Genomic DNA, 21,330 nt, shown 5'->3' on the forward strand with positions numbered 1-21,330 from the left:
TTCAAACTATTAGCAACAACGTATGATAATACATTTAGTAGGAGATCTCACTTATATTAATAATGAGACTCGTAAAGCTTTCAGAGTGGAAAGTTACTAAAGCTTCCGAGCTTTTAATTAAAGCTCAAAATATTGTTATACATATATAAGGATAGAAGTGTCGGCAACATGATAATTCCTAATTTTGTTTTCTATTCATTATTGAAAGCTCTTTCACTTTACAGCTGAAAAATTTAGTTCACTTCTCGAATTTAAACCTGATTTCACGTCACAGTATTAGAATATTTAGTGTTAGAATTCCCTAGAAGTCTTGTTTTAATTTGTCTTACCAGAGAGAGAGAGAGTTTCTTAGAGCAGGTAAGCATTTTGTCAGTGTGACATATTCTGGTTGTTTTATAGTTTCTAAGCGCTATATTCGAAATCATTCTGTAAACAAAATTAACTGTAAAACATGGAAGCGGTAATGAAGTGTTTGCGTTTCGGCATTTTAAATTTGGAAGTTTAAAAATAGGGGTTTGTGTTCAGTATCGAAGAGCGCCTGATTTAATGACCCCTTAAAACCGATTTACTGAAAACACATTAAAAATTTTAGAAGAGTAAGTAACATTCATTTAGTATGATCCATTAGTCTTAAGTATTTCAGAAAATGAACTTAAGACCTGAGAAAAAAAAAAAAAAGCTGATGTAAGAAAGAAACTTCTAAAGATTTATTCTAAGGGGTAAGACTCATGAAAACTTATTTGTATCCAGAAACAAAGCAGGTAATATTTATAATAATATTTCAACAGAGTAACTCGCTAAAGGTTTTACCACAATTATTTTGTTGTTTAATATATATATATTATACAATTAGACAAGTCGATATAATTGATACAAATATCTTATCTTGTACCGCGCTTAAGGAATACTTAAATAGTTCTAGCTACAATTACAAAACATTTATGGCTTCCTAAACTGTTGAGGAAGTAAATCCTGAAATTAAACGAAGGTTATATGTGCATGTACATGAACATTACGTACATACTAGCTGTAATGTACACTTTAAGAAGTGTTCCTTCAGCCATTGATTTACTCAGATAACGCTTTAGTCATATATTCCATCTGATCCCTGCTGGAATCTAGAATAAAGGTATGTTTTCACCAATCAACATCACCTTTGCTGATGAATTTTAAAACAAGTTCAGCGTATCTACGGTATTCGTACACAATTTTAACATAAGTTACTTCTAAGATGAGATTCCTTTTAGTGAATTGAAAAAGATGTATCATACATGTCTTTGATGTTAAGGTATAAAATATCACTTAGCAAATAAGTCGCTTTTGAAGAAAAGATGAACATTACAAAATTCAGCAATATGTAGTTTAGCGGTATACCGTTTTACGTGCACTAGTAAAAGATTAAAATCTTTACAACGTAGAGATGGAAAAAGGTTAGAATCTAGACAGCATTTGAGATATGATAAAAATATGTATAACCCATTCCTGTATTACAGCATGCATACACTTCTAGAAGATAAAATCGTTTCTTTGATCTCAATAATATAACTAATAGGAGTAAGGCTACTTTTAATTCCAACTCACAAACATATTTTTACATATGTTTAACAGAAGTAACAAAGCTTGAAAAGTCTGATTACAGAAATTCAGTCTTAATAAATACCAATACATATAACTGTAACGGACCAATAGTATGTCTACAGTAAGTGAATAATACCTAAAGGAATCTTAGAATTATCGGGTTGAATGATACTAATCCTACTGGCCCGGCATGGCCAAGCATGCGACTCGTAATCTGAGGGTCGCGGGTTCGCATCCCGGTCGCGCCAAATACGCTCGCCCTTTCAGCCGTGGGGGCGTTATAATGTTACGGTCAATCCCACTATTCGTTGGTAAAAGAGTAGCCCAAGAGTTGGCGGTGGGTGGTGATGACTAGCTGCCTTCCCTCTAGTCTTACACTGCTAAATTAGGGATGGCTAGCTCAGATAGCCCTCGAGTAGCTTTGTGCGAAATTCCAAAACAAACAAACAAAAACTAATTCTATTAATTTTTAAGACATATTTTCTTACTGCTTTTTCTAATTAGATAGAACAATAAAATTCAATAATTCTTCTTAGAGTTATTGTAAAATTTACTTTTAATAACTCTTCATTCAACTAAAGTACAGGGTGTTCGGAAAGTCACTGTGCACTTATATATGTATAAGATTACAAAACTGTACAGTGACCTTCCGAACACCCTGTAGTACAATCTGGTACATATAGATACTTTTGATTATGGTAAACTTTCAAAATGGACAATAATATCCTATACGAACTGAAGTACAGAAGTATGGTAAATATCTCTTCTTTTGACAATAGTAGGGCATTTAGACTGGATAATATCCTCTATTCATTGAAGTACAGAACGTGGTTAATATCTCTTCTTTTGACTATAGTAGAACATTCAGACTGGATAATATCCTCTACTAACTGAAGTACAGAAACATGGTAAATATGTCTTCTTTTGACCACAGTAGAACATTCGGACTGGATAATATCCTCTACTAACTGAAGTACAGAAATATGATAAATATGTCTTCTTTTGACAATAGTAGGGTATCCAGACTGGATAATATCCTCTACTAACTGAAGTACAGAAATATGATAAATATGTCTTCTTTTGACAATAGTAGGGTATCCAGACTGGATAATATCCTCTTTTCATTGAGTTATAGAAATACTATAAATATCGCTATCTTTAATAGTAGTAGAACATTCAGACTAAGTAATACCCTCTTCATATTGAGTTATAGAAATACTATAAATATCGCTATCTTTAATAGCAGTAGAACATTCAGACTAGGTAATACCCTCTTCTTATTGAGTTATAGAAATACTATAAATGTCGCTATCTTTAATATTAGTAGAGCATTCGGACTACATATTACCCTCTTCTAAGTGTAGTAGAAAAATATTTTAGAATATCATTATTTTTAGTAGAGGCAGAACGATTTATTTGTATGTCACTGATTCTAACTGTTGTAGAACGAAGTAAATAGCATTACTTTTAGTTGTGGCTGTCTTAGACAATTTGATTATAACATGCCACTTATAAATGTAATGAAACTAAGTGTCGAAATCATACGATTTACGGCTTTGAATGAATAATCTGAAGTGTAAAATGAAACTAACTCTGAATTTCAGATGAAATTCAAAATTTTATTTGGTGAACTTTCATCAACTGATTTTCTAACTTTCAACTTGCACGTTTCAAAATTTTAGCGCAAAGCAACGCAAAGAGTTATATTCGAACAGTCGAGTATATTTTTTTTGGATAAGCCAGGTAAGATTTAGTGGTTAAAGTTCTAGGAATTGGAGCTGTGTTATTGTTCTTTGGGACTTTGAGAATGAGCGAGGTAAGATTAAGTGGTTAAAGTTGAACTGTGTTGTTATCCTTTGTGACTTTGAGAATCAGCCAGGTAAGATTAAGTGGTTAAAGTTCTAGGAAGTTGAACTCTGTTGTTGTTGTTTGTGACTTTGAAAATCAGTCAGGTAAGATTTATTGGCTAACATTCTAGGAATTTCAATTGTAGAGTCGATGATTTGCGTTCCGTTGTCGCAGTACATACTCCGAACTTTGGGGTCGTGGTTCACGGTAAAAGTAATGGTAAAATCTTACATTTCGGTCATTCAAAAGCACCTTAAGTTATGGCGGATGGTACTATTTACTAATTTTCGATTTTCTAGTGTATTAATCCAAAATTATGCTGTTCCCCTTCTAGTACAGCGGTATGTCTACGGATTTACAACACTAAAATCATGGGTTCTACTCCCATCGGTGGACTCAGCAGATAGCTCGGTGTGGCTTTGCCATAAGAAAACACACACACAAAACAACAGCAATAAAAGTACACCTTAACATAGTATTAATAGCCAACATGAGAACTGTTGGTTCATCTAGGCCGTTCACTAAATGAAACTAAATATTAGAAAAGCAAAACAACTTAAATTTCTCCCTTATCTTTAAAATATTTATTAAGCTTTCACGTTAAGTCACTTCAACTAATTGCATAAACCACTACAAGTCTTTTTTAACTGCTCAAGTAAAATATTGCTAAAAACGTCTAATTTAATTTAATTGAAATTTTGCAAGAGGAATCGCGAATACTTGAATTTAACGAAACAAACAAAGTCATTAAATGAACTCATTAAAATGTTATACACAGATTTAATTTAAGGGTTTTACGTTAACTGGAAAACAGAATAGTTAAAGATAACATTGGCTCTTTAAAAAATCTCAAAGAAGCTTTAATACCAAATTCAATAATATGGTTGAAGCACGAAACTATTTTTAATTATAAGTGTTTTTGCTTTTTACCGACTATTATTTTTGAAGGTAGGATAATATTTTCTTAAATACCATTTCTGTTGTAGAATAGCAAAAAGAGAGAACCAGATAAGTTTGGAAGTAAACTTTAATAAACTGCACAGCTTCCAAAATTATTTTGAAAAAGAGTTCTTAACTCTTGTAATATTGGTAACTCCAATTTTAAAAAGGCCAAAGGCTACGCGAGTAACTGAATCATAGCATAATGGAACTCTTACTTATATGATACCGGAAAAGTCTTTTCATAACACAATGCGAAATCGCGAAATTTGCAAACTTTTTATCCTGTGTGCATGTAGATTTGTAATAGTGGTCAAGATTTTCCCGTTTCGCTTCCGTTTTCCATCATGGAGAATTTTGTTTTTCTCCATTCTCAGGGTGCAACTATGACGTCATAGAAGGATATAATGCTCTGGCGTTATCTGTAAAAATATAATAGTACTGTCTCTTGTATGCCCATGTAAATACTTCACAGGGAGTGGATAATCTTCACCAAAATTGGTATGGAGGTTCGTTAGGTTCATTTTGCATCTTTTTTTACTTGGCTTTTTTTTTACTACTTCGTCCATGTTGATGGATATTTACCAAATTAGGCATGAAGGTATGTGGATCTATGAGGAGATACATTGAAATTTACGGTTTCAGATTTTGTATTTTGCTGTTTTATGAGTGTTTTAGGATTTTTAAAACATGTGTATAAAAGAAACAATTTTTCATGTCCTAAGACAACTTTTCATTAATCGTGAAGTTACATAACTTCCATCCAGGTTAGGGTATCCTCGCTGGTGCATATTAACCTAACTTCCATAGATTTCACACATTTGCAATAAGAAAACACAAGAATGTTTGAAAGGGTCGCATTTAACGGATTCTCTGTATGATTTTACAACTGTTTTATGGTAAAGCTTCGCTTTTGTGTTTTTGGATAAGAATATTTTGATTGATACTGATAATTTAGATTTTGAGAAATTCCTCGAAAATGTGGTTAAAATGCAATTAAATGATAAGTTGGTAGCTTATATAATTAGTGAAAATTGTCATAAAATTGGTCTAGAGGTTAAAAGCAAAATGGTGATAAATAAACATGTTTCTGATTAGTAGAAGTCTCTTTTCTGCCCTTTGTTATTTATTATTTGTCTTTAAAGCAGCAGATAAGTTATTTGATAGTTATAAGTTTGATGATTATTCTAAGATGGGTGATAAACTGGATTCTGTTAGAATTTAATACATGGGTCTGAAAGTAAAAATGTAAAGATGTAAGTGTAATTTAGCACACTTGGGTTAAAGAAATTTGAAAATTACTTACTTCTTTGCAAATAACACCGATATTGTGAGATGAAAATGATCTTTAAGCTTTCCTGTGGAATAAAAGGTTGATAATGTTTTTCATTTCAAGAATGAACGAGTTTTAAACTATCTTTCAAATTACAGTGACGATCACATGAAATAGTGTATGAGGTTTGATCTCCGAGAGTGCTATCAAAAAGGTTTAGACACTTCTGAATGAATACAGATGCACGTTACTTGCGTTATACCTAGTTAACTCAAGAAAAAACGCTGGGCTGTAGATGGTTCTATAGTTTGCGTCTCGCCGCCGCCAAAAACAATTGCACTCTGCAAGTTGAGGCCGTCGGTGAGTCATAAAAGTGACAGTAAATTTCTACCATTTGATGTAACAAGAGTGATTCAGAAGATGGCGGCGGGAGGTATAAGTCTCGCTGCCTTTTTTGTTTCTAGTCGGTCCCTTTATTTTTAAGGACGACTAGCTTATCTAATTGAGTTTATTTTGAATTTTGCGCAAAGCCACACGAAGGCTATCTGCACTAGTCCTCCTTAATTTAACAATTTAAGATTAGAGTGAAGGCAGCTAGTCATCATCAACCACAGCCAACTCTTGGGCTACTCTTTTAGCAACAAACGTAAATTATAACAAAACCTAGGAAGGGCAATGATTCGAACCCATGGCCCTCAGGTATTGAGTTGAGCACCCTAACCACCAGGCCAGTGGAAATATTTCTTCTGTAGTTTTGTATCAAAAAAGTAAACTAAAACTTTGATAAATTTAAGCTATGAGGAGAGGGTGAAATATCAGAATTTGTTCTCTCTCTTTTTGGAGCACATTAAAGGAGTGGATAGGAGTCAGAGTTACACAGTCACACAGTTGACAACCGATTTGTCTCCTTTAACCGAATGAACATCCGGAAGTTCATTTTTACAGAAGATTTTGAAAAACAAGTCAATCTGGGATGATGTAAGGAAACTTTGATGGCAGTAAGTTGAATTAGTCCACATTGAAATAGTTCATTATTAAACAAAATTTGCTCGATTTAAGTTAAGAGAGATCAGTTAAAACATTTATCATTCACAGACATAAGAGAGACATTTCATTGACACCAATAAATTATAAAAGATTGGTTAAATCATGCATCATTAACATCTACCAGCTATAAATGATCGACTCAAACATATTTGATGTACATCCATACAACCCATAAAGGTTGTCCAATAATTGCATAACAGAGGAGATACATATAGTTTTTCTTTTTATGCTAGCTTTGTTTGTTTGAAATCAGGCACAAAGTTATACAATGGGCTATCTGTGCTCTGCCCACCACGTATATTGAAAACCGGCTTCTAGCGTTTTAAGTCTGTAGACATACCGCTGTGCCACTGAGAGTTTTGTGTTTAGGATTAAAATAGAATGTATGGAAACAATATTTTACAATACATTGTTATTAGAACTATATAAACTATATTTTCTTTGTATATTTGCTTCCTGGTGGCTCAGCTCTGGTGGCTCTGAAAGTTTATAACGCAAAACACCGGTTCTGATACTCGTGGTGAGCAAAGCACAGATAGCTTACTGTCTTAGTGTTATATTTAAAAGCAAACAAACACATCTTTGTACATTATACAATGAATAATAAAGGAGACTTTTGTTTTGGCCGTCCTATATATAACCCACAAAGTATGAGTTAAAATACATGTAGTTCACATCAATAGGATACCAGTTTCATCACACAGAATTATTAACAGAAGTACAGCTACGGTATATAACATTCACAGCCAACACCCACAAGATGTTGACTAAGACATACATCATTATAGCTATCATCCAGAAGAGACAAGTTAGGAGATGCATTATGGAATGTTCATCCTTTGCATGAGATAAATTAAGTCGTGTGTTATTTACATCAATCATCCACAAGATATCGGTTAAACCATTATTAACTTGCATTCATCATCTAGTTAACCATCTAGTTATCATCATAATTACGAGCACCGTTTGAAAAATACCTTGTTTGAGTGAGTTAACATGTAACCCATGTATGTTAATACTAGGCCCAGCTAACAGATAGTTTGTTTTAGTAAGCTAACGTGTAAACTATGTATGTTAATTCTAGGCCCAGCTGACAGATAGTTTGTTTTAGTACGCTAACGTGTAAACCATGTATGTTAATACTAGGCCCAGCTGACAGATAGTTTGTTTTAGTAAGTTAACATGTAAACCATGTATGTTAATATTAGCACCATATGACAACTAGTTGCTTTTGTTAGTTAACAAGTAAACAGGATGTGTTAATACTAGACCCAGCTGACGAATACCTTGTTTGAGAGTTAACAAGTTAATACCAACATCGTCAGGAAGACAGCTTGTCAGAACGACGAACAAAACTTCTATCATTGGCAGAAGTCGCAGTAAATCAAGCAATATGTTAAGTCTATATATTAAATATTAAATTTTAAGGTTTACTTTTAATGAAAAAAATGTAAAATAATCATTGTGCAGTTGGTTCATTGGAAAATACTAAATAATATATTGTGTAAAATAATCATTACATTGTTGGTCCACTGTAAAATATTAAATAATAAATTAGGCGCACGATATAATACACAACAGGTATATAATATACATCTCTGACCACTTTCCTAACCATGCTCTCCGTCTAACATTACTATTTCGATCATACTCTGCATACAAATTACCTATTAACGCAATGTTCCCAGTAAGCGTAATTATGTATATTTAGTTACAGCGGTACAAATTCTAATAAGCTAATTTTGTTGATGTAGTAACCGTACTAAACTTTAGCTTCATATGTCTCAAAACTAAAATTAATTATAGTGTTGTTGTTATTGTAAGAGTAACTGTGAAAATTAAAGTTTGATTTATCTATGGTGAAGAATGATTTAAAACACTTGATATAATTGTACTTAGATTTTGTTGTTCTATAAAACAACATGCAATACAGTATTGTTCCAGTAAGCGCATTAAATTATTATTTAATTTAACCTAACGCCCGTTGATACAAAATAACAATGATTAGAAGTTTTTGTAATTATTTTTAAAGTACGTATGAAATATTCGGTTTCGTTTTAACAGCATGACTAGATACAAAACTTCTAAATTCTGCCAAGTGACATGTAATAATGTTATATTCTTTGTCACAGCTACTAAGGCAGTTGGATTATAGACGAACTACGTACTAATGTTATAAGTCTATTATGATATGAGTGTATAATAAAAAGGTGGCGTTTTTTTTGTCGCAGATAGACTGTATAATAACAATACTAGCAGTCGTGATGTTATAATTATTATTAACGCACTTGTGCTACAATATAACTGTATAATAATTCTTCTAGGATCTGTAAGTAGTATGATGTTATAATTATTTACTAGCACACTTGTGCTACAATATACCTGTATAATTATTCTTCTAGGACCTGTAAGTAATATGATGTTATAATTATTTACTAGCACACTTGTGCTACAATATACTTGTATAATAATTCTTCTAGGACCTGTAAGTAATATGATGTTATAATTATTTACTAGCACACTTGTGCTACAATATAACTGTATAATAATTCTTCTAGGATCTGTAAGTAGTATGATGTTATAATTATTTACTAGCACACTTGTGCTACAATATACCTGTATAATTATTCTTCTAGGACCTGTAAGTAATATGATGTTATAATTATTTACTAGCACACTTGTGCTACAATATACTTGTGCTACAGTATGTATAATAATTCTTCTAGGACCTGTAAGTAATATGATGTTATAATTATTTACTAACGCACTTGTGCTACAATATAACTGTATAATAATTCTTCTAGGATCTGTAAGTAGTATGATGTTATAATTATTTACTAGCACACTTGTGCTACAATATAACTGTATAATAATTCTTCTAGGACCTGTAAGTAGTATGATGTTATAATTATTTACTAGCACACTTGTGCTACAATATAACTGTATAATAATTCTTCTAGGACCTGTAAGTAGTATGATGTTATAATTATTTACTAGCACACTTGTGCTACAATATAACTGTATAATAATTCTTCTAGGATCTGTAAGTAGTATGATGTTATAATTATTTACTAGCACACTTGTGCTACAATATAACTGTATAATAATTCTTCTAGGATCTGTAAGTAATATGATGTTATAATTATTTACTAGCACACTTGTGCTACAATATAACTGTATAATAATTCTTCTAGGACCTGTAAGTAGTATGATGTTATAATTATTTACTAGCACACTTGTGCTACAATATAACTGTATAATAATTCTTCTAGGATCTGTAAGTAGTATGATGTTATAATTATTTACTAGCACACTTGTGCTACAATATAACTGTATAATAATTCTTCTAGGACCTGTAAGTAGTATGATGTTATAATTATTTACTAGCACACTTGTGCTACAATATAACTGTATAATAATTCTTCTAGGACCTGTAAGTAGTATGATGTTATAATTATTTACTAGCACACTTGTGCTACAATATAACTGTATAATAATTCTTCTAGGATCTGTAAGTAGTATGATGTTATAATTATTTACTAGCACACTTGTGCTACAATATAACTGTATAATAATTCTTCTAGGACCTGTAAGTAGTATGATGTTATAATTATTTACTAGCACACTTGTGCTACAATATAACTGTATAATAATTCTTCTAGGACCTGTAAGTAGTATGATGTTATAATTATTTACTAGCACACTTGTGCTACAATATAACTGTATAATAATTCTTCTAGGACCTGTAAGTAGTATGATGTTATAATTATTTACTAGCACACTTGTGCTACAATATAACTGTATAATAATTCTTCTAGGACCTGTAAGTAGTATGATGTTATAATTATTTACTAGCACACTTGTGCTACAATATAACTGTTAAATAATGTTTCTTCCACCTTTAGTGTTTCATAAGATAACTAACCGCAACATTTATATCATGGACAATATTGAAACATTCTGAAAGATCACAAAGATCTAGTGCTAACTAAGTTACTGCTTCATTAGTTTTGCTAAAAGAAATAAATCAAGTTTCATTTGATCTTTGTAAGAGTAATAGAAAAGTTGTTTCTAATGGTAACCATAGAATTTAGTTTGTTACAGGTAAAAATGTGGGGGAGTATAGAGTATTAGAGATTTCAAAAAGAATTGCTATAAAATAAAAATATGGCTACTATACGGATACAAAGTTTATCTTTAACAAAGCTTAATAGCTGAGCTACATAATAGTGCTTAGGGCCTATCAAAGCCTAATAAAATATGTAAGAACGTTCTATTCGATGAAAACAGTGAGTTATCGTTATCTAACACATGGGATATAAAATTAGAGTTAATTATCAGAGAATAATATTGTAATAAAAGTCTGAAACTGATTAGGTCATACCATTTTGATATTCGACGCATAACTTGTTTGTTTGTTTTTTGAATTTCGCACAAAGCTACTCGAGGGCTATCTGTGCTAGCCGTCTCTAATTTAGCAGTGTAAGACTAGAGGGAAGGCAGCTAGTCATCACCACCCACCGCCAACTCTTGGGCTACTCTTTTACCAACGAATAGTGGGGTGACCGTCACATTATAACGCCCCCACGGTTGAAAGGGCGAGCATGTTTGGCGCGCCCGGGATGCGAACCCGCGACCCTCAGATTACGAGTCGCACGCCTTAACACGCTTGGCCATGCCGGGCCACGACGCATAACACTGTTAATAGTACTTTGCAGGTATATCATTTCCATAAATACTGTGACTGTAAATAGAAAAATAGTTCGCTGCGTTAAAAGTGCTGGTAATAATGTACAACCAAGCTGTGAGTCCGAGATTTAGTGGTATTGTTATAGAGAAATGTTATAACAAAAGTGTTATCAATACCACACTCCAGTGGTTTGATATAAGTACTAGGAGTAATATTATACATTATTGCATATTTAAAAAGTATAAAGTGATGTTAATATTTAGCACTAAGTACTAGTACCAGTGTTATTAGTGTTGTACTAGTACCAGTGTTATTAGTGTTGTATTAGTACCAGTGTTGTACTAGTACCAGTGTTATTAGTGTTGTATTAGTACCAGTGTTATTAGTGTTGTACTAGTACCAGTGTTATTAGTGTTGTACTAGCATCAGGGTTATTAGTGTTGTACTAGTATCAGTGTTATTAGTGTTGTACTAGTATCAGTGTTATTAGTGTTGTACTAGTACCAGTGTTATTAGTGTTGTATTAGTACCAGTGTTATTAGTGTTGTACTAGTACCAGTGTTATTAGTGTTGTATTAGTACCAGTGTTATTAGTGTTGTACTAGTACCAGTGTTATTAGTGTTGTACTAGCATCAGGGTTATTAGTGTTGTACTAGTATCAGTGTTATTAGTGTTGTACTAGTATCAGTGTTATTAGTGTTGTACTAGTACCAGTGTTATTAGTGTTGTACTAGTATCAGTGTTATTAGTGTTGTACTGGTATCAGTGTCATTAGTGTTGTACTAGTACCAGTGTTATTAGTGTTGTACTAGTACCAGTGTTATCAGTGTTGTACTAGTATCAGTGTTATTAGTGTTGTACTAGTACCAGTGTTATTAGAGTTGTACTAGTACCAGCGTTATTAGCGTTGTACGGTTTAGAGATGAGTCATGACTGCGTTAAGAATGATTTAGTTTACGCATATTTCAAACTCACTCCAGATTCCTTCCTATGAATTATTTGTTCATACTGTTAACACAATAGCAGTAGAAGTTGTAGCTCAAAGGCAGACCCTCTTATGATTAATTTCTCTATTTATAAATGGGTCTTAGACACTTTTGGATATAAACAAAAATCAAGAAAGTATCAAGAGGATTTTAATTTATGTGGCCCCATGGTTATGGATGATGTAATCAAAGTGCAGAATTAGGTAAATCCACTCTGACTTTCCACAGACCTGAAAAGAATGTCTTTGTGGAGTGACGACTCTGGTTTATACTAGTGAGATTGGTTACAGCCTCAGTCAGACTACCAAGATATACTTTCTGAGACATATATATATGTCAATAAAGACTTAGTTATACATATGAATGACTTCTAAGAATAACACATATCAGTCAGTTGAGACTTCGCTTCGAAGAAAAGAAATGATTAGACATAAAAAGAAGTCACAAAGTGTGGGCGATCAGGAAGAAAAGCTTGGATAAAAACAGATGTTACAGAACGTGAGTGATAAGAAAATAAAATTTAAACAGAAACAGAAATTAGAAAATGGGATGATAACAAAGGAAAGCTTGGACAGAAACAGAATTTAGAAAGTGTGGATGATAACAGAAAGCTTGGACAGAAACAGAAATTAGAAAGTATGGATTGTAATGAAGGATAGCTTGGCTAGAAACAGAAGTTACAAAGTGTGGATGATAAGGAAGAATAGCTTGGACAGAAACAGAAGTTACAAAGTGTGGGTTGTAATGAAGGATAGCTTAGCTAGAAACAGAAGTTACAAAGTGTGGGATAAAATGAAGGATAGCTTGGCTAGAAACAGAAGTAACAAAGTGTGGATGATAAGGAAGAATAGCTTGGACAGAAACAGAAGTTACAAAGTTGGATTTAAGGAATGAAAGCTTAGCTATGAACAGAAGATACAAAGTATGGATGATAAGGAGGGAAAGCTTGGACAGAAACAGAAGTTACAAAGTGTGGGATAAAATGAAGGATAGCTTAGCTAGGAACAGAAGTTACAAAGTGTGGATGATAAGCAATGAAAGCTTTGATAGAAATAGAAGTTACAACATGCAGGAGATAAGAACAAAAGCTTGGACAGAAACAGAAGTTACAAAGTGTGGGTTATAATGAAGGATAGCTTAGCTAGGAACAGAAGTTACAAAGTGTGGATGATAAGGAAGAAAAGCTTGAACTGAAACAGAATTTATAACATGCGGGTGATAAGAAGGAAAGCTTAGACAGAAATAGATGATACGAAGTGTGGGCGATAAGGAATGAAAGTGTGGATAGAAATAGAAGTTACAACATGCAGGAGATAAGAACAAAAGCCTGGATAGAAACTGAAATTAAAAAGTGTGGGTGATAACAAAGGAAAGCTTGGACAGAAACAGCTGATACAAAGTGTGGGTGATAAAGAAAGAAAGCTTGGACAGAAACAGAAGTTACAAAGTGTGGGTTCTAATGAAGAATATCTTTGCTAGAAACAGAAGTTACAAAGTATGGATGATAAGGAAAGAAAGCTTGGACAGAAACAGAAGTTACAAAGTGTATGGATGATAAGGAAGGAATGCTTTGACAGAAACAGAAGTTACAAAGTGTGGGTTATAATGACGGACAGCTTAGCTAGGAACAGAAGTTACTAAGTGTGGATGAAAAGGAAAGAAAGCTTGGATAGAAACAGAATTTATAACATGCGGGTGATGAGAACGAATGCTTGGACAGAAACAGAAGTTACAAAGTACGGGTGATAAGAAGGAAAGCTGAGACAGAAACAGATGATACGAAGTGTGGGTGATAAGGAATGAAAGCTTGGATAGAAACTGAAATTAAAAAGTATGTGTGATAACAAAGTAAAGCTTGGACAGAAAGAAATTATACAAAGTGTGGGTGATAAAGAATGAAAGCTTCATTAGAAACAAAAGTTACAAAGTTGGATTTGAGGAATGAAATCTTGGCTAAGAACAGACGTTACAAAGTTGGATTTGAGGAATGAAATCTTGGCTAAGAACAGAAGTTACAAGATGTGGATAATTAGGAAGGACTGCTTGGACTGAAATAGAAGTTACAAAGTGTGGGTGATAAGGGAGGAAAGCTTGGATAGAAACAGAAGTTACAAAATGTGGATGAGAAAGAAAGAAAGATTGGATAGAAACAGAAGTTATAAAGTGTGGGGTGCAATGAAGGATAGGTTGGATAGAAACAGAAGTTACAAAGTGTGGATAATAATGAAGGATAGCTTAGCTAGGAACAGAAGTTATAAAGTGTGAATGATAAGGAATGAAAGCTTGGATAGAAATAGAAGTTACAACATGCAGGAGATAAGAACAAAAAACTTGGACAGAAACAGAAGTTACAAAGTGTGGCGTGTAATGAAGGATAGCTTGGACAGAAACAGAAGTTACAAAGTTGGGTTATAATGAAGGATAGCTTAGCTAGGAACAGAAGTTACAAAGTGTGGATTATAAGGAAGGAAAGCTTGGATAGAAACAGAAGTTACAAAGTGTGGCGTGTAATGAAGGATAGCTTGGACAGAAACAGAAGTTACAAAGTTGGGTTATAATGAAGGATAGCTTAGCTAGGAACAGAAGTTACAAAGTGTGGATTATAAGGAAGGAAAGCTTGGATAGAAACAATATTTATAACATGCGGATGATAAGAAGGAAAGCTTGGATAGAAAAAGAAGTTACAAAGTGTGGATGATAAGAAGGAAAGTTTAGATTGAATCAGAAGTTACAAAGTGTGGATTATAATGAAGGATAGCTTAGCTAGGAACAGAAGTTACAAAGTGTGGATGATAAGGAATGAAAGCTTGGATAGAAATAGAAGTTACAACGTGCAGGAGATAAGAACAAAAAACTTGGACAGAAACAGAAGTTACAAAGTGTGGCGTGTAATGAAGGATAGCTTGGACAGAAACAGAAGTTACAAAGTTGGGTTATAATGAAGGATAGCTTAGCTAGGAACAGAAGTTATAAAGTGTGAATGATAAGGAATGAAAGCTTGGATAGAAATAGAAGTTACAACGTGCAGGAGATAAGAACAAAAAACTTGGACAGAAACAGAAGTTACAAAGTGTGGCGTGTAATGAAGGATAGCTTGGACAGAAACAGAAGTTACAAAGTTGGGTTATAATGAAGGATAGCTTAGCTAGGAACAGAAGTTACAAAGTGTGGATTATAAGGAAGGAAAGCTTGGATAGAAACAGAAGTTACAAAGTGTGGCGTGTAATGAAGGATAGCTTGGACAGAAACAGAAGTTACAAAGTTGGGTTATAATGAAGGATAGCTTAGCTAGGAACAGAAGTTACAAAGTGTGGATTATAAGGAAGGAAAGCTTGGATAGAAACAATATTTATAACATGCGGATGATAAGAAGGAAAGCTTGGATAGAAAAAGAAGTTACAAAGTGTGGATGATAAGAAGGAAAGTTTAGATTGAATCAGAAGTTACAAAGTGTGGATTATAATGAAGGATAGCTTAGCTAGGAACAGAAGTTACAAAGTGTGGATGATAAGGAATGAAAACTTGGATAGAAACGGAAATTAAAAAATGTGGGTGATAACAAAGGAAAGCTTGTACAGAAACAGTTGACACAAAGTGTGGGTGATAAAGAATGAAAACTTGGTTAGAAACAGAAGTTGCAAAATGTGGGTTCTAATGAAGAATATCTTTGCTAGAAACAGAAGTTACAAAGTGTGGATGATAAGGAAGGAAAGCTTGGACAGAAACAGAAGTTACAAAGTGTATATGATAAGGAAGGAAAGCTTGGACAGAAACAGAAGTTACAAAGTGTGGGTTATAATGACGGACAGCTTAGCTAGGAACAGAAGTTACTAAGTGTGGATGATAAGGAAAGAAAGCTTGGACAGAAACAGAATTTATAACATGCGGGTGATGAGAACGAATGCTTGGACAGAAACAGAAGTTACAAAGTACGGATGATAAGGAGGAAAGCTGAGACAGAAACAGACGTTACAAAGTTGGATTTGAGGAATGAAATCTTGGCTAAGAACAGAAGTTACAAGATGTGGATGATTAAGAAGAACTGCTTGGACTGAAATAGAAGTTACAAAGTGTGGGTGATAAGGGAGGAAAGCTTGGATAGAAAAAGAAGTTACAAAATGTGGATGATAAAGAAAGAAAGATTGGATAGAAACAGAAGTTATAAAGTGTGAATTATAAAGAACGAAAACTTGGATAGAAATAGAAGTTACAACGTGCAGGAGATAAGAACAAAAGCTTGGACAGAAAAAGAAGTTACAAAGTGTGGATGATAAGAAGGAAAGTTTAGATTGAATCAGAAGTTACAAAGTGTGGATTATAATGAAGGTTAGCTTAGCTAGGAACAGAAGTTACAAAGTGTAGATGATAGGGAATGAAAGCTTGGATAGAAATAGAAGTTACAACGTGCAGGAGATTAGAACAAAAGCTTGGACAGAAACAGAAGTTACAAAGTGTGGCTTGTAATGAAGGATAGCTTGGACAGAAACAGAAGATACAAAGTGTGGGTTATAATGAAGGATAGCTTGCCTAGGAACAGAAGTTACAAAGTGTGGATGATAAAGAAGGAAAGCTTGGATTGAATCAGAAGTTACGAAGTGTGGGCTATAATGAAGGATAGCTCGGCAAGGAACAGTAGTTACAAAGTATGGATGAAAAGGAAGGAAAGTTTGGACAGAAAAATAATTTATAACATGCGGATGATAAGAACGAAAGCTTGGACAGAAACAGAAGTTACAAAGTACGGATGATAAGAAGGAAAGTTTAGACAGAAACAGATGGTGCGAAGTTTGGTTGATAAGGAATGAAAGCTTGGACAGAAACAGAAGTTACAAAGAGTGTGTTATAATGAAGGATAGCTTAGCTAAGAATACAAGTTACTAAGTGTGGATGATAAAGAAGGAAGGTTTGGACAGAAACAGACGTTAGAAAGTAGGATTTAAGGAATGAAAGATTGGCTAGGAACAGAAGTTACAAGATGTGGATGATCAGGAAGGACTATTTAAACTGAGATAGAAGTTACAAAGTGTGGGTGATAATGAAGAATAGCTTAGCTAGGAACAGAAGTTACAATGTATGGATGATAAGGAAGGAATGCTTTGACAGTAATAAAAGTTACAAAGTGTGGGTTGTAATGAAGGATAGCTTGGACAGAAACAGAAGTTAGAAAGTGTGGGTTATAATGAAGGATAGCTTAGCTAGGAACAGAAGTTACAAAGTGTGGATGATAAGGAATTAAAGCTTGAATAGAAACAGAATTTATAACATGCGGATGATAAGAACGAAAGCTTGGACAGAAACAGAAGTTACAAAGTACGGATGATAAGAAGGAAAGTTTAGACAGAAACAGATGATACGAAGTTTGGTTGATAAGAAATGAAAGCTTAGATAGAAATAGAAATTACAACGTGCAGGAGATAAGAACAAAAGCTTGGATAGAAACTGAAATTAAAAAGTGTGGGTGATAACAAAGAAATGCTTGGACAGAAACAGCTGATACGAAGTGTGGGAGATAAAGAATGAAAGATTGGTTAGAAACAGAAGTTGCATAATGTGGGTTCTAATGAAGAATATCTTTGCTAGAAACAGAAGTTACAAAGTGTGGATGATAAGGAAGGAAAGCTTGGACAGAAACAGAAGTTACAAAGTGTCTGTTATAATGACGGACAGCTTAGCTAGGAACAGAAGTTACTAAGTGTGGATGATAAGAAGGAAAGATTAGACAGAAACAGATGATACGAAGTGTGGGTAATAAGGAATGAAAGCTTGGATAGAAATAGAAGTTACAACATGCAGGAAATAAGATGAAAAGCTTGGATAGAAATTGAAGTTACAAAGTGTGGCTTGTAATGAAGGATAGCTTGGACAGAAACAGAAGATACAAAGTGTGGGTTATAATGAAGGATAGCTTAGCTAGGAACAGAAGTTACAAAGTGTGGATGATATGGAAGGAAAGCTTGGACAGAAACAGAAGTTACAAAGTGACGGGATGATTATAAGTGTGGATGATAAGGAAAGAAAGCTTGGACAGAAACAGAAGTTACAAAGTACGGATGATAAGAAGGAAAGATTAGACAGAAACAGATGATACGAAGTGTGGGTGATAAGGAATGAAAGCTTGGATAGAAATAGAAGTTACAACATGCAGGAAATAAGATGAAAAGCTTGAATAGAACCTGAAATTAAAAAGTGTGGGTCATAACGAAGGAAAGCTTGGACAGAAATAGCTGATAAAAAGTTTGGGTTGTAAAGAATGAAAGCTTGGTTAGAAACAAAAGTTAGAAAGTGTGGGTTCTAATGAAGAATAGCTTAGCTAGGAAGAGAAATTACAAGATGTGGATGATTAGGAAGGAAAGCTCGGATAGAAAGAGAAGTTACAAATTGTGGATAATAATGAAGGATAGCTTGGATAGAAATAAAATTTACAAAGTGTGGGTGATGAGGAAGGAAAGCTCGGATAGAAAGAGAAGTTACAAAGTGTGGGTTGTAATGAAGGATAACTTGGATAGAAACAGAAGTTATAAAGTTTAAATGATAAGGAAGGATAGCTTGGATAGAAACAGAAGTTACAAAGTGTGGATAATAATGAAGGATAGCTTGGATAGAAACAGAAGTTAAAAAGTGTGGGTTGCAATGAAGGATAGCTTGGATAGAAACAGATTTTACAAAGTGTAGATAATAATGAAGGATAGCTTGGATAGAAACAGAAGTTACAAATTGTGTATGATAAGGAAGGAAAGCTTGGACGGAAACAGAAATTACAAAGTTGGATTTAAGTAATGAAAGTTTGGCTAGGAACAGAATTTACAAAGTGTGGGGTTCAATGAAGGATAGCTTGGATAAAACAGAAGTTACAAAGTGTGGATGATATTGAAGGATAGCTTGGATAGAAAACAAGTTAAAAGTGTGGATGATAATGAAGGATAGCTTGGATAGAAACAGAAGTTAAAAAGTGTGGGTTGCAATGAAGGATAGCTTGGATAGAAACAGAATTTATAACATGCGGATGATAAGAACGAAAGCTTGGACAGAAACAGAAGTTACAAAGTACGGATGATAAGAAGGAAAGAGTAGACAGAAACAGATGATACGAAGTTTGGTTGATAAGGAATAAAAGCTTGGCTAGGAACAGAAGTTACTAAGTGTGGATGATAAAGAAGGAATGTTTGGACAGAAACAGATGATACGAAGTTTTGTTGATAAGGAATGAAAGCTTAGATAGAAATAGAAATTAGAACGTGCAGGAGATAAGAACAAAAGCTTGGATAGAAACTGAAATTAAAAAGTGTGGGTGATAACAAAGAAATGCTTGGTCAGAAACAGCTGATACGAAGTGTGGGAGATAAAAAATGTGGGAGATTAGAAAAAAGTTGCAAAAGCTTGGTAATTAGAAACAGAAGTGTGGATGATAAAGAAGGAATGTTTGGACAGAAACAGATGATCTAAGTTTTGTTGAAGGAATGAAAGCTTAGATAGAAATAGAAATTAGAACGTGCAGGAGATAAGAACAAAAGCTTGGATAGAAACTGAAATTAAAAAGTGTGGGTGATAACAAAGATATGCTTGGTCAGAAACAGCTGATACGAAGTGTGGGAGATAAAAAAATGAAAGCTTGATTAGAAACAGAAGTTGCAAAATGTGTGTTGTAATGAAGAATATCTTTGCTAGAAACAGAAGTTACAAAGTGTGGATGATAAGGAAGGAAAGCTTGGACAGAAACAGAAGTTACAAAGTACGGATGATAAGAAGGAAAGTTTAGACAGAAACAGATGATACGAAGTTTGGTTGATAAGGAATGAAAGCTTGGACAGAAACAGAAGTTACAAAGCGTGTGTTATAATGAAGGATAGCTTAGCTAGGAACAGAAGTTACAAAGTGTGGGTTGTTATGAAGGATAGTTTGGCTAGGAAGAGAAGTTACAAGATGTGGATGATTAGGAAGGACCGCTTTAACTGAAATAGAATTTACAAAGTGTGGGTGATAAGGAAGGAAAGTTCGGATAGAAAGAGAAGTTACAAAGTGTGGTTTGTAATGAAGGATAGCTTGGATAGAAACAGAAGTTACAAAGTGTGGATGATATTGAAGGATAGCTTGGCTTGGAACGGAAGGTAGTAAGTGTGGATGATAAAGAAGAAAAGCTTGGACGGAAACAGAAGTTACAAAGTTGGATTTAAGGAATGAAAGCTTGACTGGGAACAGAAGTTACAAAGTGTGGATGATAATGAAGGATAGCTTGGACAGAAAGAGGAGTTACAAAGTGTGGGTGGTAAGGAAGAAAAGATTGGATAGAAATAAAAGTTACAAACTATGGGTACTAAGGAAGTTATTGTGGGTTATAAAATCCAAATCTGTTTGCTGCATATGTTGCCACACACCCTGTCCTTGTTACTGGTGGGATGTTGGTCAATAGCTGGGTCCTGCTACCTTGAAGCAAGCCTACCACTAAGTAATTGATTCTCAAGTTGAAGCAATAAAAGAGTATTTGAGAAAATAAAAATATCCCTTCTTTTAGTCGTAACCATAGCCTGTGAAGTACCACAGTCGTAACCATAGTCTGTGAAGTACCACAGTCGTAACCATACCCTGTGAAGTACAACAGTCGTAACCATACCCTGTGAAGTACAACAGATCGTAACCATACCCTGTGAAGTACAACAGTCGTAACCATACCCTGTGAAGTACAACAGTCGTAACCATACCCTGTGAAGTACAACAGTCGTAACCATACCCTGTGAAGTTTAACAGTCGTAACCATACCCTGTGAAGTACAACAGTCCTAACCATACCCTGTGAAGGTTAACAGTCGTAACCATACCCTGTGAAGTACAACAGATCGTTACCATATCCTGTGAAGTACAACAGATCGTGCTTTGATAACTTTAACCATGAGAGAGCTATTTTATTTATGAATTGCATGTAGAAAGAAATATTACAGTATTGATAAAATGACACCTGACATGTGTCATGAACT

General features: G+C 33.9%; 1 protein-coding gene across 3 annotated transcripts in view; it reads right to left on the reverse strand.

Annotated features, from left to right (window-relative positions):
* The window catches only part of LOC143249696 (atrial natriuretic peptide receptor 1-like), a 208,086-nt gene that overhangs the window by 48,154 nt on the left and 138,602 nt on the right, over nt 1-21,330 (reverse strand). The window lies entirely within an intron of this gene.

Source organism: Tachypleus tridentatus, chromosome 4, assembly GCF_004210375.1.
Source record: "Tachypleus tridentatus isolate NWPU-2018 chromosome 4, ASM421037v1, whole genome shotgun sequence".
NCBI classification, from domain to species: domain Eukaryota; kingdom Metazoa; phylum Arthropoda; class Merostomata; order Xiphosura; family Limulidae; genus Tachypleus; species Tachypleus tridentatus.